Genomic DNA, 16,394 nt, shown 5'->3' on the forward strand with positions numbered 1-16,394 from the left:
CCATGAGCCACAGGGGGTCGTCACTACCACTTGGGGGGGCAAATTCTCACTATATTTTTCTGAAAGCTACATATCTCTGGAGTATAAAATGGTATGATAGCAAGTTGGATCTTGTAGCTTTGTGGCTGTACAGGCCTTCAAAGTTGACCTCTGATTTGAAAAAAAAGGAAATTCCGCCTATTGGCTTTTTTTGTTCAAACACTCATAAGAGCCTAGAAAATAATCAAAATCTTATTATTACTGATGCATATGTGGTGTTTGATGTTGGCATACATATTTTGACTCATTATGTGATTTTGCTCTTCATTTTGATTGATTAAATTCAAGATTTATGTGCAAAAAAAAGCTAATTTGAGTTTTCAGAGCAACATGTTATGGCAATACCTGAATGCAGACCTTATTGATCATTACTATTCTACCCTCCTTACTTTCAATTGCGAGTTGAAATTAATGTTAAATGATGACATACATAGGTCTGCAGTACAAATGTTTTTTAAATTGTAGCTGAAACGAGTACAAAGGATCTTTAATCTATTCATTGAATTCATCGTCAGAACAGGAGCACAGAGGATGCCATCTCTATGGCACTTCACTCTGCCCTGTCCCACCTTGACAATAGCAACACCTATGTAAGAATGCTGTTCATTGACTTCAGCTAAGCGTTCAACACCATCATCCCCTCCAAACTGATCACCAAACTCAGTGAACTGGGCATCAATACCTCCCTCTGTAACTGGATTCTGGACTACTTGTATTGCATTCATTGTGTCTACACTTGAGATAAATAAGTTTGTTTTTTTCTTTTATCACATATTGGTAGATGTTTTTTCTGTACCTTGACATGTTTCCATCTTCATCAGAAGGTCACACGGTGGAGTAGTGTGACGCGTTTTTATCAGCTGATGTTGTTACGGAGGTGTGATCCACCTGTCAGTTTTTTGACAGGTGGACCACACCTCCTGCTGTCAGTCAGCCGCCCCCCAGGACGGCACTCCAGGTATGGGAGAGCATATATGCTCCCTCATCTCTGTTCATCGTCTTTGGGCTCCGCTTTCTTATTTCAATCGCCTCCTTTATCCAGCGGTGGTATCAGTTGTTCTCCTGCTTAATGACTCTGGCATGCAGGAGGTGTGGTCCACCTGTCAAAAAACTGACAGGTGGATCACACCTCCGTAACAACATCAGCCAATAAAAATGTGTCACACTACTCCACCGTGTGACCTTCTGATGAAGACGGAAGTATACGTCGAAACATGTCATGGTAAAGAAAAAACATCTACCAATAAATGTGTATGTGATAAAAGAAAAAACAAACTTATGGATTCTGGACTTCCTAACCAACAGACCTCAGTCTGTTAGGTTAGATAATCGCACCTCCTCAGCCATCGAACACCAGTGTACCACTGGGATGTGTGCTGAGCCCTACTCCCTCTTCACCTACGACTGCACACCTGTACATGGCTCTACCACCATTGTCAAGTTTGCAGATGACACTACGGTGATTGGGCTCATCAGCAATAACGATGAGATGGCCTACAGGGAGGAGATCCAGCACCTAACATCGTGGTGCACTGATAACAACCTGGCTCTCAACACTAAGAAGACCAAAGAGCTCATTGTGGACTTCAGGAAGTCTAAAGCTAGCACACACACACACCCATTCTCATCAACAGGACTGAGGTGGAGCATGTCACCAGCTTCAAGTTTCTGGGTGTCCACATCTCTGAGGACCTCTCTTGGACCCTCAACACCTCTACCCTGATCAAAAAGGCTCACCAGCGTCTCTTCTTTCTGAGGTCCATCTGTTTCCTTAGATCCTGGTGAACGTCTACCGCTGCAACATCGAGAGCATCCTCACCAACTGTATCATAGTTTGGTATGGCAACTGCTCTGCCCACGACCGGAAAGCACTGCAGAGGGTGGTGAAAACTGCCCAACACATCACCGGTTCCTCACTCCCCTCCATCGAGGCCATCCAGGGCAAGCGATGCTTGCGTAAGGCACGTGTAACGAATGCCAGCTAGCTTAGCTGTGCTTGTGGAACGTTGGTAAACCTCACTCCCAGAAGCCTCAAGAGTGCTGCTGGCATGCGAGCCAGTAGACTGGGCTATTGGCTCAATTGTTAGCGCGCTCGCCTCCCGATCCGAGGTGCTGCTGTTTGCAGGTTCGAGTCTGGGCGTGTGCAGGGCTGAATCGCGCAGGTTTAACACAATGCAGGTTACACACGCATCATCAAAGACTGTTCTCACCCCAACCACAGACTGTTCACTCCACTCCCCTCCGGGAGGTGTTACAGGTCCACATCCAAACCAGCAGGTTCAGAGGAAGCTTCTTTCCTGCGGCTGTCACCCTACTGAACTCTAGCTCTGCATCCCGGTGACATCCAACCAACTAAGCCCCCATCACCCCCTGCCCCGCCTGATGCCTCCTTGCCTGTGCCTGTTGAGGTGTCCACGACCATGGCAACCTTGACAGGGACAACAAGGAGGCGGACATCCCCCCCCCCCCCCCACAACTGCACTACCCTATCCCACCCATCTATCCCATGCATCTATTTATTTACAAATGTACATACTATAATTACACTTATACTGTACATAGCCATATTCCACTGCTTTTCATCCTGCACATACACTTATTATTAATACTATTGTAATATTACTGTTTCTGCACTACAATGGTACTGTTACCACACTGCACATAGTTGTACATACTGTACATATCTGTCTATATGGTTCATACTAAATATCCATATTTATTCAGTTTTTCTGTAATATATTCTGTTAATACACTGCATATATCTATATTGTTCTTACTACTACTATAATGGTACCGCCACTACATTGCACATACCTGTACATGTTGTTCATACATTGTTCATATTACAGTACATAGCCATATTTATTCCGCTCTTATAACTGCTAATACACTGCACATATTTATATTTAATTTATGCTACTCTAAACCACCTTCTGCAAAACAACTGTATACTACTGTCTACACTGCACTATATTTCTTGTCCTGTCTATGCACCACCTGCCTATACTGTGTACAGTATATCACATTGCACTTTTCTGCTTTTTTGCACTTCTGGTTAGACGCAAACTGCATTTCGTTGTCTCTGTACTTGTTCTCTGCACAATGACAATAAAGCTAAATCTAATCTAATTTAATCTAAAAAAATATCTGCCTCTGCTTTGCCTCTTTACGGATCATGCTATGAATGGCAGCAGCAATGTCTGCATAAGTTGAGACATTGTTATTGACCTTCTGGACCAGAGACATTCCATCAATGATTGTTGCTGTATTATATTCATCTGGAAGATTATCTGATAGTGATGCAAGTTTCTGCAAATGCTTTGCAAGTGCTGCTTTAGAGGTTTTCCTTGGGGTCCCCTCAGGTGTCGCCAAGGTCCAAGAGGGTGACAAAATACTTCTCTCATGTCCAGTCTTTAACATGATGGTCTTGCCATGTGCCTGTGTTTTCTTTTTTGACTCATGCTCGTAAATGTCTTTAATTTTTGCTTTGTCAATGTATCATGGAATTTGTGCTTAGGTGTATCTGACTCCAGCCTCTATGTCATGATCTTTGCCTGTAGTATGAGCCTGAATCAGATCATCCCTAACCTCTTGTGTTGCTTTGCCTGCTGTAGATATGCAAATTAACTCATGTTCCTCTGAAAATGGATTGATCCAATTTCAGTTTCTGTCTCATCTCATCAGAACTGTGTAGAATTTTTAAAACTGTTGTAAATGTATGTACTTGTAGATCTTGGAAAATAGTTATTATTTCTTTTCAATGGAAATTATTTTAACATCAGATGAAAGACAATTTTAAGTATGATGATAATATTATTATTATTAATAATAATAATAATAATAATAATAATGATAATAATAATAATTGTACATAATGATAACAATGTGTAAAGTATGAATATTTTCACCAACCATCTCATTCCCACATTCTTACTAGTCAAAAATACAACTGAAATGTATAATGTAGATCATTTTAGCACCTGTGATGCAATTACCATAATTTCCCAACTATTAGCTGCAGCTTATACATTGATTTTGCAAAATTTCTTCAGCTATGAGGTTAATACACAGGTTTTAACTGGCATAAAACACTGTCGGGTGGCTTATACACAATACGGCTAATACACAGGAAATGACTGTATGTATTTCATGTGCCCTGGACATTATACAATTATAATATTTATGTTAAGCTGGGTACATGTGGTTATGTGAACAATTTTCATATGGTATTCCTTGAATGTAAAGATAATATGTGATTGGTAATCATGATGTTTTGATCTCTTGGAATATTTCCTATTAAATACTAATTTACTGAATTTTGGGGTGTTTCCAAATAGTACATTTACAAATAGTAAATAGCATAGCAATGCAGACCTATGTAATCATTTGTATTTCAAGTCTCTGCTGGGAGGTAGGAAGGTATAAATACATTGATTAATGAGGTAGTGGGCATTTCAATTAGTGCTGCAACACATTGTGTCTCTGAAAACGTAGATTTGCTCATTATTACACATAAATCTTGAATTTTATCAACCAAAATGAAGGGCAAAATCACATAATGATTCAAAATATGTATGCCAACATCAAACACCACATATGCATCAGTAATAATGAGGTTTGGATTATTTTCTGGGCTCTTATGAGTGGTTTAACAAAAAAAGTCAATAGGCGGAATTTCCTTTTTTCAAATCAGAGGTCAACTTTGAAGGCCTGTACAGCCACAAAGCTACAAGATCCAACTTGCTATCATACCATTTTATACTCCAGAGATATGTAGCTTTCAGAAAAATATAATGAGAATTTGCCCCCCCCAAGTGGTAGTGGCACGCCCCTTTTTGGGCCTGTGGCTCATGGACTACATGGTATCTTATGCTGTCAACCAAGCCTGGTCGGGAGGAGGTTATGTGCTAAGTTATAGCTCAAATCGTGTAATCTACCGCACACTGACCAATCAATTGTCTTAAAAACGAAGTCATCTCACGTGTAGGATTCTGTCATATATCTTACAGGTGGAGCTCCGCCTCTACTAAGCCTTGCAGCCTGCAGCCTTTTCAAAAAAGACATGACCCTCCCCAGCCAATTGTCGATACTTTCCACCCACGCTGTTAAGCGCTGTGAAAACACATCGACTTAAACAATAGTCCTACACTCACCCTCTGCTTTCTGATCTTCCACATCACACTTCACCAAGATGGTGGCCATTTCAGTAGATTTACTCACTAACATTGTTGTGGAAACACAATAAGCATGGAAACTAAATGCACACTTCCTGCAACTGCATTAGCCTACTTGAAATAAGTTACTCCTCTTGTAAGTATTCACATGAAATAAAACAATAAAACATTGAGACCATTCAACAAAGCACACTGGGTAATAACAAATTCAACACATGAACTTGTTGCTATGGACTCGTCTCTAGGCTTCCTCAGTCATTGTAAAGCTGCCGAAGCTGAACATTATCCAAAACTCAATTTCTCAGACGAGCGTCAATTTGGGAGCTTGCTACACTCCTTCCTTCTCAAATGACTTGAAAAGGCCGTTTGCACAATTTCACAAATAATCACAGGGACCGAAAAATACCTAACATGCCAACTTTTTCCGGGTTTAGGCCTATCATTTTAACTTTTCCCCGCTGTCTTGCCGTTTTAATATTTTCCCGTAGAATATCCCATATTACTGTAATACTCTCATAACATTAGTCCTGCATTCTGGCCTGTCTCTGTGTTGTCCTGTTGTTACCCCTTGCCCTTCCAGAGAAACAGATGTATTCAAATCATCGTTTTGCTCGCTTGAATGCGAACTCAGAGTGATGTTAAGGACTATTTAAGTTAACGACGTGAGGCTAGGATACACGGTAAACTACAAGTAAACCAACGTTAAATTTAGCTTTTTTAGGGCTGGATAAAGTTGACCAAATGGATATAGGCTGTTAGGCGTGAATAAAGTAGGCTACTTTGATGCTCCAACCCTTCCAACGTTAATGGGGACGGATGTTGACATTTTCCGTATTTTGCGTGAGAAACCCGGGAAATCTCCCTTATTTTCATTGTTCAATGTTGACAGAGCTATGGAACGAAAGGGAACGTTATATGGCGACAGAAATCAACAATCAAACAAGCCACTTTGATTTTTTGCTGTTTTCATTAATACAAAAGATGGGTGACCCCCCCCCCTCCTAGACAAAAAAAAGTTAGGTGACCCTCCCCTCAACAAAGAATAAAAAGACATGACCCTCCCCTATTTTCCTCCGGTGACCCCGTTTATAAATAACGAACGGTCCCTAACATTTTGGATCTCGAATGCACTTTAATAGTGCTGTGCGTGCAAATATCCCACTATGGACGTGCATACCATACAACAACTGATGACAATTGATTTATTTGATGTTATAGGTTAGACACAAAAAATGACCGCAGTGTAGATTAAAGGAACCATATGTAAGATTGTGGCCAAAATTGGTACTGCAATCACTTTCAAATTACTTTAGAGCAGTGTATCCCCTCCCCCTCCCTCCTGACTCGAGGTTGCCAACCCAGATGCCGAAACACTACTGACTTTGTGATTAGTAGATGGGTAGAGGGTGGCGCATCAGGCCAAAACACAATACAACATGACATGACAAAACACAACATCAACATCAGTTGGGGGCTGCAACTTCACTTTTTAAATGACAATATCCTGGCCGGGCTACTGTTGTCAGTGATATAAGTATTTGAAATGAACATGATTTCTTAATGTCTAGTGACATATCAGGGCCATTTTATGATTAATTGAAATACATTTCTTACATACGGTTCCTTTAAGCTATCGCTCATGAATGCGGAAGTAATTGTTTTTAAATAGAGGCGGTCTTGTGCGTCTCCACGTTACACGATTGGCCAAAGTCATCCCAACACCGAGAACGCGCACATATCTGAGCTGAAAGCCTAGTTTGACAAATATATCACATAACTGCAATCGTAGTATCACTTAACGTATACCCCTGAGTCAAGGCTTTGTCAAGCCTTGATATGTCTACATAGCCTAGATATGTCTAACGTGCTTCGTAGTATACCCTTGCCGGAGTTTTTGACACAAGCTTCCAAAGGGCTTTTCATCTCTACCCACCTCCTCTATCCAAGACCAGCGCCATTTATTCTTTATACCTTATACCTATAAGTTTGGTGTCTTCCCCTGGCTTCATAAAGTTGCACTCTATGGCTTTGGCTATACGTTTCACGTTGCCAGTGTGGGAAACACATTCGTAGTGTATGGGAAACATGGGCGGACTGGCCATCTGGCATACCGGGCATTTTCCCGGTGGGCCGACGCACCTTTTGGGCCGATAGAATAGGCTATATATATAATTTAGGGCTGTCAAAATAACTGATTAATTTCGATTAATTAATTTGAGAAAAAATAACTGATTAAAAAAATTAGTGCAGATTAATAGATTCCGTATGACCTTTGACCCCGAGCCGTTCTAGTCAGTAAAAATTAGACTGTAAAATGAAGGAGAGAGAAGAAAACGTGCTGCCTGGATCATTGATTGGAACATTTACTTTTAAAAAACGGCCTGATGGTGTTGATAAAAAATAAAGTGTTGAAAATAAAGTCCTCTGCAATGTCTGCAGCAAGGATTTGCATATCACCGGAGTTCATCAACTCTGTAGTCGCACATCAATGCAATGCAAATGTAACCCATTGGTTACATTTCAATATTGACACTGGACTGATCCAATAACAGCTCACGTCAGACCCCACCCCTCCCATTTTGGCTCAGAGCCAGGATTCTGTGAGCGCATCAAAAGTTAATCGAAGTTGCCTATACGAAATTGCGGCGGGTGCCGGTAGTGACAATTGTGCAAAATTAACACCAGTGTAGAAGCTTCAAAAATACAATATTGCAAGTAGGCTAGCATATGTCAGCAACACAGGGTTGCCAACTTTGGGTGTTTGGCTGGAGTGAGATTTTGTGAAGTCATAGTGCGTGTGCGTTAAATTTTTCCCTAAACCTAATTTTAAAAATGTCTGTCCCCTGACTTTATTGCTATGTACAGTATAATCCCTGATTTAAATTTCTTCAAAATGTACAATTAAATTATTGATTGCACTTGAAAACAAGACCAGTGTTTTAACCCTGTGGCATGGAAGGATTATGAGCCACTGGGCCCAGACATGAAAAGGGCCCCCCTGCCCACCTGAAAAAGGTAGTAGCTCAGTAGAAAAAATTGAAAAATAACCCCTTGAGACTTGTGTATGAGTGTACGTACTGTATGTATCAGGGATGGAAATAGCCTAAAATATTTTTTCCACCTACCATTGTGGCTGGTGGATTCCAAAGTCTACCAGCCACAAGAGATACAGTATGAACATTTGATGAAAAATCATGACCAAAATGATCACGGTTATTGGTATTATTGCAATATGATTAAAATGTGCTGACTTTTTTTCTAAACCTACCATCAATGTTGGACAGAACTCATAATTGGCCTGCCCGTCATGCCCAGTAGCAACAAATCTAAAGCTCAACAGAACAGCTATAGTGTCATAAAAGTGGTGTGAGAAAAAGTTATTTCATGTGATGTCTGTAAGGCTACTTCGCGAGTAGTTCCTAGAGAAGAATGGGCGGCCACACTTTATGTCGGTCTGCCTCATGTCTAAATAGCAGCGTGTTCCGTGAAGGTGTCGCGGACCGGATTAAAATATAGCCTAGTCAGCGAATCAACAATCAGAGAAAACTGCGCTGAGAACGTTGTAGGGAGACCTACCTGCTGTTGGTCTAGACATATGTATGCCTTAAACTCGTATCCTGTCATTTAGAAACAGTGCTGTGGTCTAGTCTAGTCATCAACAAAAAATGAACGGGTTGCAAAAAAAAAGAATGGATTTGGCGTGACATTTCTTGAGTGTGCGTGAGAGCGTGAGATTGGTGCTGAAAGCGTGAGTGTCACGCCAGATGCGTGAGAGTTGGCAACCCTGGCAACATGTTGAAGTTCGTTGAGTTTGAACGAGGATGTAAGCAAGCATACAGAGCAAGGGACAGTGAGCAGGTGGAGAGTGCGAGCCTAGTTGAGGCTACATGATAAGAACTCAGTGGTGGAGCAGGTAGGCTGTGATGCTGATGATTATGATGACTTATTAATTGCGATAATTTAATGATATGGTAGCCTAATGATAACAAAGTAAGGCCGTGCTGTGATTATAATAACAAATAGCGCAACTTAAATTTTCTAAATGAATGATTTGCAAACCTGGACAGCAAAATAGTGTCAAATCGACGTTAATTGTTGGTCAGATTGATCAGTTTCCGTCAGACGCCCAAAATTCAACATCGATGGCATGAGTGGTGGTTGGTCTCTCAAAGTAGAGAAGGGTTCTATCTTGGAAGTGTTATCATGGTAAAGAAAGGCTAAAAGACTGTAGACTGACGGAAATGTAGGTTACAAAACGTCACGTCATGCACAAGCCAACTAAGCTACATTATATATAACCTTTACGATAGGCTACTGGAAGACACTAAAGATAATTAGTTCATGTAGCTGTACTGTTCCAAAATGTACCAGCAATGTAGGTAGGTAGTATAGCCTACAGGAATAAAATATTTCCAGCAACAGCCCTGTTTATTTTGTGATGTTTCAGTTGTCCTACAGTGATAACTGGTATAAATTACATTAATGTCAAAGACAGAATTTAACTCTTTACACATAGGCTTCAGTAATTTTTGGTGCTGCTGTCAATTGTAGCCCATTGAATAATTAGTGGGTTTGATCCAGCAAGACCACAGCATGGCGAAGCCACTATTGTTCTTCTTAAGTTTTATTATTATTATTATTAGTGGGTTTGATCCAGCAAGCCCACTATTGTTCTTCTTAAGTTTTCTTATTTATTAGTGGGTTTGATCCAGCAAGACCTTCGCCATTGTTCTTCTTAAGTTTTCTTATTTATTAGTGGGTTTGATCCAGCAAGCCCACTATTGTTCTTCTTAAGTTTACTTATTAGTGGGTTTGATCCAGCAAGCCCACTATTGTTCTTCTTAAGTTTACTTTATTAGTGGGTTTGATCCAGCAAGCCCACAGCATGGCTGAAAGCCATGTGATTGTTCTTCTTAAGTTTACTTATATCTTCTTTTTCACCCACTTTTTGGCCGAACTACTGCTCCTAGACCGTTTGAGCTATCGACGCGGTTCGAACTCCAAAAATTCAGGCCCGAACCGGTGTAACTTGCTTGTTAATTTCGTGTCGCTGGCCCTTGTCGTTTTCGCGGTATTCCCGTTTTTCTGCGTTTTTTGGGCCCATTGAAATGAATGGCGGAATGTTCAGAATTCAAATTTCGATTGTGACATCACAGCTCTAATTGCTTAAGCTTGCACCTGGAAGAGTTCTAAGCCACCTGGCAGAGCTCTAATGGGCTGGGCTGGGCTGTCTGTGTATATGAAGGTGTGTGCATGTAACTTTTGACCCGTATGTCCGATTTTCATAAATGAGGTACCGTTGGAATCCTTGGATGAGGCCGAGTTCCATGCCCCTGATCAAACCCACTCTTGCAGTTCCTCGGAACCGCAATTCTAGTTATTCCTGTTCACCCACTTTTTGGCCGAACTACTGCTCCTAGACCGTTTGAGCTATCGACGCGGTTCGAACTCCAAAAATTCAGGCCCAAACCGGTGTAACTTGCTTGTTACTTTCGTGTTGCTGGCCCTTGTCGTTTTCGCGGTATTCCCGTTTTTCGGCGTTTTTGGGCCCCATTGAAATGAATGGCGGAATGTTCAAGGATTCTAATTCCGATTGTGACATCACAGCACTAATTGTTTAAGCTTGCACCTGGCAGAGTTCTGAGCCATCTGGCAGAGCTCTAATGGGCTGGGCTGGGCTGTCTGTGTATATGAAGGTGTGTGCATGTAACTTTTGACCCGTATGTCCGATTTTCATAAATGAGGTACCATTGGAATCCTTGGATGAGGCTGAGTTCCATGCCCCTGATCAAACCCACTCTTGCTGTTCCTCGGAACCGCAATTCTAGTTATATCTTATTTTTCACCCACTTTTTGTACCGACTACTGCTCCTAGACCAGGGCTCTTCAATTGGCGGACCTATACACAGAGGTCATTTGTACTGGCCCTTTAAAAAAAATGTAATCTCTAGCAAGCGCATGAGTTGTTGTCCACTCTTGCATCTCTCGCTCGCTTTAGTCCTGCAGCCACTGCACCTCAGCCCATTGAGCAAGTTAGGCTACATTACAATTCATTACATTTGTACATTTATAAGCTGAACGTAAGTGCCATAGTTTAGTTTCAACCTAAATTGGCACGTTGGAGTTTATTAACTACTACAGGTTGCACCACACAAATAGTTTCTGTCAACAATATCGCAAAAAAAACACGGGCACAATTTCTGCAAAACTTGGTGGAAAGGTGGAGCAGATCCGACTCAAAGGGAATTTCAAAGTATTTCTAGTAGCCTGGCTATTGCCGATGTCCTTCATTTCTTCACGTCTTACAACATAAACAAATGCAATAATAGTCTAGTGAAGTCAGAAATGAGCCTGTCTAAAGGCCTCTTGGAAATCATGTGGCATGTTACATTAAATGCGCAATCAATTGCGATTCGAAGCAAAAAGTATCACTGATAGTAACAAAGGTAAATTGCATATTTGTAAATGTGGCGACGGCAAAACGTTAAAGTGAATCGTAGACTTTATAATAACCAAAGAAAGTAAAGGAGATGATTTGCACCTCCGTTCACCAAATATAGGCCGTGGTTGTGTTTCTACAATATGTTGGCACAAAACGTAATTTCTGTCAGAAACCAAGTAGGCTAAACGTTTTCATTGTCATCGCGAACTATGACGATGCCCATGTTCAGTAGGCGTTTCATTTATTCAAGCAGTGACATTTGGTTTAATGCATGGGGTAACGTGAGGTGCGTCAGAAAAAAGATGGGCCTGTCCCTCTCAAAACATGTTAAAGCTACCTTGTGTAAGAACTTCTCCCATCTAGCGGTGAAATTCTATATGACAACCAACTGAATATTACTTTCTAGCCCCTCCCATTCCGAGCGCATTTTAACTCCTACGGTGGCCGTTTCATGCCAAAGTTAACATTGCTTCCAGTACTACGACTTCGTCCGGTGTTCCTTCCAGTTATAAGGTTACTTTAGAAAACAATTACACATTGCATTTAGTTATATAGCCAGTAAACATGTTGGGTATGACCTCTATGTAAAGTGAATAGCCTAGTTTTACGTTTTCATTATTTTGGTAGGCTACTATTTCATTGCTAGCATCAGCTATCAGGTTCCCAAACGAATGCATGCTAATGTTATAGTACAGTAGATTCAGTGCTATCGTTATTCTGTATGTGCGAGATTAATAGTGTAAAGGCAATGTTTACAGCGTAGCCTACTATTTTTCTCAGTGAGCAGAGTCAGAGATCAGTCGATGCAACGGAGGTGCAAGGGAAAGGTAAAGGAAAGCCAAGAGCCGGTGGCAGAGGATCGATGAGACCTCCTATGCAAAGAAAAAGTAAGACTCCAAAAGATGACGAGGAGAGACTGGAAGAACTTCAAAGACAAAGGAGAGAAGCAACGGAGGTTTGTGTTTTTAATATATTTCTCTGAACAGTACCAATGTCAATGACACCGAAATTAGCTCGGAAGCTGCACCAGGCACGTTCGTTTGCGTTGCGTCTGCTGCAGAAAAAAAATCATCATTCATCACCATTCATCTAAAATTGATTTTACGCGTTGTGAACGGAACGCTTCAGTCACGCGCTTGGTGTAGCTTCCCTGCCTGTTTGTATCTCAATTGTTTGTAGCAATTTCTAGCTGTTGCCAGTCAACTGCATGATGCGAGTTGTCTCCCAGTGAAATCACGACACATAATTACGTTATGGTCTATAGAAAATGTTACACAACATTTTCACCTTTTCATTGTCCATACACATACATAGTATTCATCATTTTGTGTGAACACTTGAAAAATGACACAGAGTAGGCTACTATTACTACTACTCTGCTAACAATCTAACTTTGCTACCTAAACAAGCCTATCTGATCTTATTTCTTGTGTCTTATTTCTTCAGACTTGTGGATGGAATGAGCCTGCAAGAGCACAGGAACCTCACCACACAGTTGCTATAGTGAGGCAGCCAGGTCTGGTGTTTGATGCATCAGTGCAGACATGTCGTCCCCCCACCTGTGCCAGGGATGCCTTGGTGTAGTTGTACACACTGCAGAGACATGCCAATCGATCGGGAGAGAAAATGCTGTGGACAAAACCCAGCCACCTGTGTGAGCCTTCTGCCTCACTACACACAGCACTGCCTAGATGAAGGTTTTCTCCCGATTCACAGGCAGTACATCACAGACATCACAGCATTAGGCCATGTAAGAGAGCCAGGTGATGACAATAGAGTTCAGATATGCTACCTACAGACATTTCATTTTCTGGCAGCATGGGTCTCTAGGACAGGGTAATAGAAGAGTGATCCCAAGCTGTGTGTGTAGGATAAGGGATAAATTCCCTGACCCTCAGGGACATCTCTGGAATTTATTTCACCTTCCTATAATGTTGTAATGTTGTGTTATTGTAAATAGTTTTGTATTAGTGTTCTTGTACTGCCTGTTCCTTTTAAAACTGTATTTAATTTATTTTACACCGGTACATCGCTATATTTTGCTTTCATGAAAATAAAAACTTTTAGAATTGATAAGAGACTGTTCATGCTGTACCTCATACATTACATCCACAAACTTATAATTAAAAAAGGAGTTGTGGTAATTTACCATTTTGAAACACCAAATGACAGTAACATGGTCAACAATGTTATTTGCAATATATTTATTTACAGAAATTAACAAATTATGGTATTTACACATGAACCCTTCCTTTTTGTATGGTGCCTTTGAAGCAACATGGGCCATCATTCTAAATTTGCAGTCTCCTGGAAAGCTGATCCTGTGGAAGACATGCAGTGTCGTTAGACATACACGCCATTTTATATAGTTCAACATATTGTTACTAATCTGTATAGTGCTATTTTGCCTAGACTGAGTTACAGGCAAGGTTACAATGAAGGCATGCACGTGCATCACATAACAAGACCATTGAATTTCGTCCACATCCTCCTCCACGATGCTCATGTCATGTAGGCTTTGTAAAAAATATATATAAATGCTTATATCATGAAAATATACAATAGAGAATGTCATCGGGTATAGACATTATGAGCATTGATGGGTTACCTCTGTTCAAGGTTCTCAATTTCAGGGGCTTCTGCAATTGCGCCAAGATGCTCATCTGAAATGAATAAGCAGAGCGTTTCACAACATATAACAGTACATAAAATGGTAAACACCAAGATATTAAAAATATACTTTCAGTTATTATCAAACAACAATCACATAGAATCAACAATTGTTTTCATGCAGTGAAAAACGTTCAGACAATTTAGTAGGCTACGTCTACAATTAATAAGACTACAGGACAGGCCTCAGGATGTGAACGTCACCCTTGGAATTGGCTACACTAGCATTATCAGATTAGGATATATTTAGGCTACAAAGCAAAAGCAATGAAAAATAACTACAATTTAGTGCCCTTTGCCTGTGATCCGTCATAGCAGATTTATGTTACAACAACAATCCTTTTTCATCGACGCGAGGAAAAGTATCCCAGACGTCATTCTAGCGTTATGGACAACCATGCTATACTAAGCCAAGCAACTATAAAACTTCGAATTTACACCATAGACTGTATGTTTACACGAATAGGCCAAATTACCTGTCGAGGAGAAAGCAGGCCATTTCGGCGTCCCTTTTAAAATCCTTGCTCCTCACGAGCTCTTTCCATCTTAGAAAAGCCACTCCAATATTGACTTTGGTCTGTTGTTTTTCCGGTCGCGTTGGCGTTTTAATTCTCTTTTTCGCTTCCTTGGCGACTCCTTTTCATGTCCTCGAGAATAGTTGTAATCCTCCATTTTCAACAGACTTTCAAATCTGCCGGCAGTCGCGAGTAGACTGATCATGCAATGAGTGTTGCCTACAAGCGCGAAAGGCGGAGCTGAATTTCCAGGAATGTCCCTCGTTGGCGAATGTATTTCAAAGATGGAGGCGCAACATGGATTCAGCCATTTGCGCGACTCGCGCGTATGTATTTGGAATATCAGATTCTACACTTACGAGAATACTTTGATTAGTAAGTGGAAATAATTACACATGAATGAGCACATATTTTTGAAAGAACAAATGGGTTTTTGCTAAGAATTAACTCAAAAAAGTACACAATGTAGCTTTAAAATAGCGTGATTAGCAACCAGAAAATAAAAAAAAATCCCGGGGGAGACACCCCCGGACCCCCGTGTTATTATTATTATTAGGCTATTATGACCTGCCACCACTGCTAAAAACAATCTAGAGGTCACGGTCATCTCATTTAAATGGTGGGAACGTCAAATGTAAAGTAGGCCTATAAGTCAGAAGAGCTACATATGCGACTGATTACACATTTAATTCACCTGAACAGTGTTTGAATCCTGTTTGTACTCACTGGAAATCTTGGACCTAGCAGTTACTGTGCAAAGCACAGATTCCATTTGTGTTATCTGTTATCTCAGATTTCATTCCATATTAGCCACCATCAACCAGCCAATGATGTTGTTATGCATGTACAAAATACAACATTTGAACACCAATATTGCTGCTGTTGAACTTGTATATACAGCTGTTAATGTGATTACTCATATTTCAAGCCGCATTTCTCCGGCCCCTCAGTTGTGATGCTTTTCATGAACTGGCCCCCATTACAAACTAATTGAATAGCCCTGTCCTAGACCGTTTGAGCTATCGATGCGGTTCAAACTCCAAAAATTCAGGCCCGAACCGGTGTAGGCAGCATGTTACTTTCGTGTCGCTGGTCCTTGTCGTTTTTGCGGTATTCCTGTTTTTCTGCGTTTTTGGGCCACATTGAAATGAATGGCGGAATGTTCAGGATTCTAATTCCGATTGTGACATCACAGCTCTAATTGCGCAAGCTTGCACCTGGCAGAGTTCTGAGCCATCAGCAATGTCTAATGGGCTGGGCTGGGCTGTCTGTGTATATGAAGGTGTGTGCATGTAACTTTTGACCCGTATATGTCCGATTTTCATAAATGAGGTACCGTTGGAATCCTTGGATGAGGCCGAGTTCCATGCCCCTGATCAAACCCACTCTTGCAGTTCCTCGGAACCGCAATTCTAGTTTGAAATGATACTTTGAATTCAAGCAGAAACTCTTCTTTAATAATTGCTTGTTAGCCTACTTGAATATGGAGATCATATGCTCCATGCCTACCTATATATATATATAAGTATAAGTATAAGTATATATACTTTTTTG

The 16,394-nt window shown here is 40.9% G+C and overlaps 1 long non-coding RNA gene across 1 annotated transcript; it reads right to left on the reverse strand.

Annotated features, from left to right (window-relative positions):
• Window positions 1-13,956: 13,956 nt before the first annotated feature.
• On the reverse strand, window positions 13,957-14,914 carry LOC143134596 (uncharacterized). The gene is made up of 3 exons (XR_012988693.1): window positions 14,802-14,914; window positions 14,264-14,318; window positions 13,957-13,976 (listed from the first exon to the last, which is right to left on the reverse strand). It is a non-coding gene; the product is annotated as an uncharacterized LOC143134596 (long non-coding RNA).
• Between the last annotated feature and the right edge of the window lie 1,480 nt (window positions 14,915-16,394).

The sequence above is a fragment of the Alosa pseudoharengus genome, unplaced genomic scaffold (genome assembly GCF_046254945.1).
Source record: "Alosa pseudoharengus isolate Yale_2024_CS ecotype anadromous, Long Island Sound unplaced genomic scaffold, YU_APseudo_1.1 YU_APseudo_1.1_scf_2, whole genome shotgun sequence".
NCBI classification, from domain to species: domain Eukaryota; kingdom Metazoa; phylum Chordata; class Actinopteri; order Clupeiformes; family Clupeidae; genus Alosa; species Alosa pseudoharengus.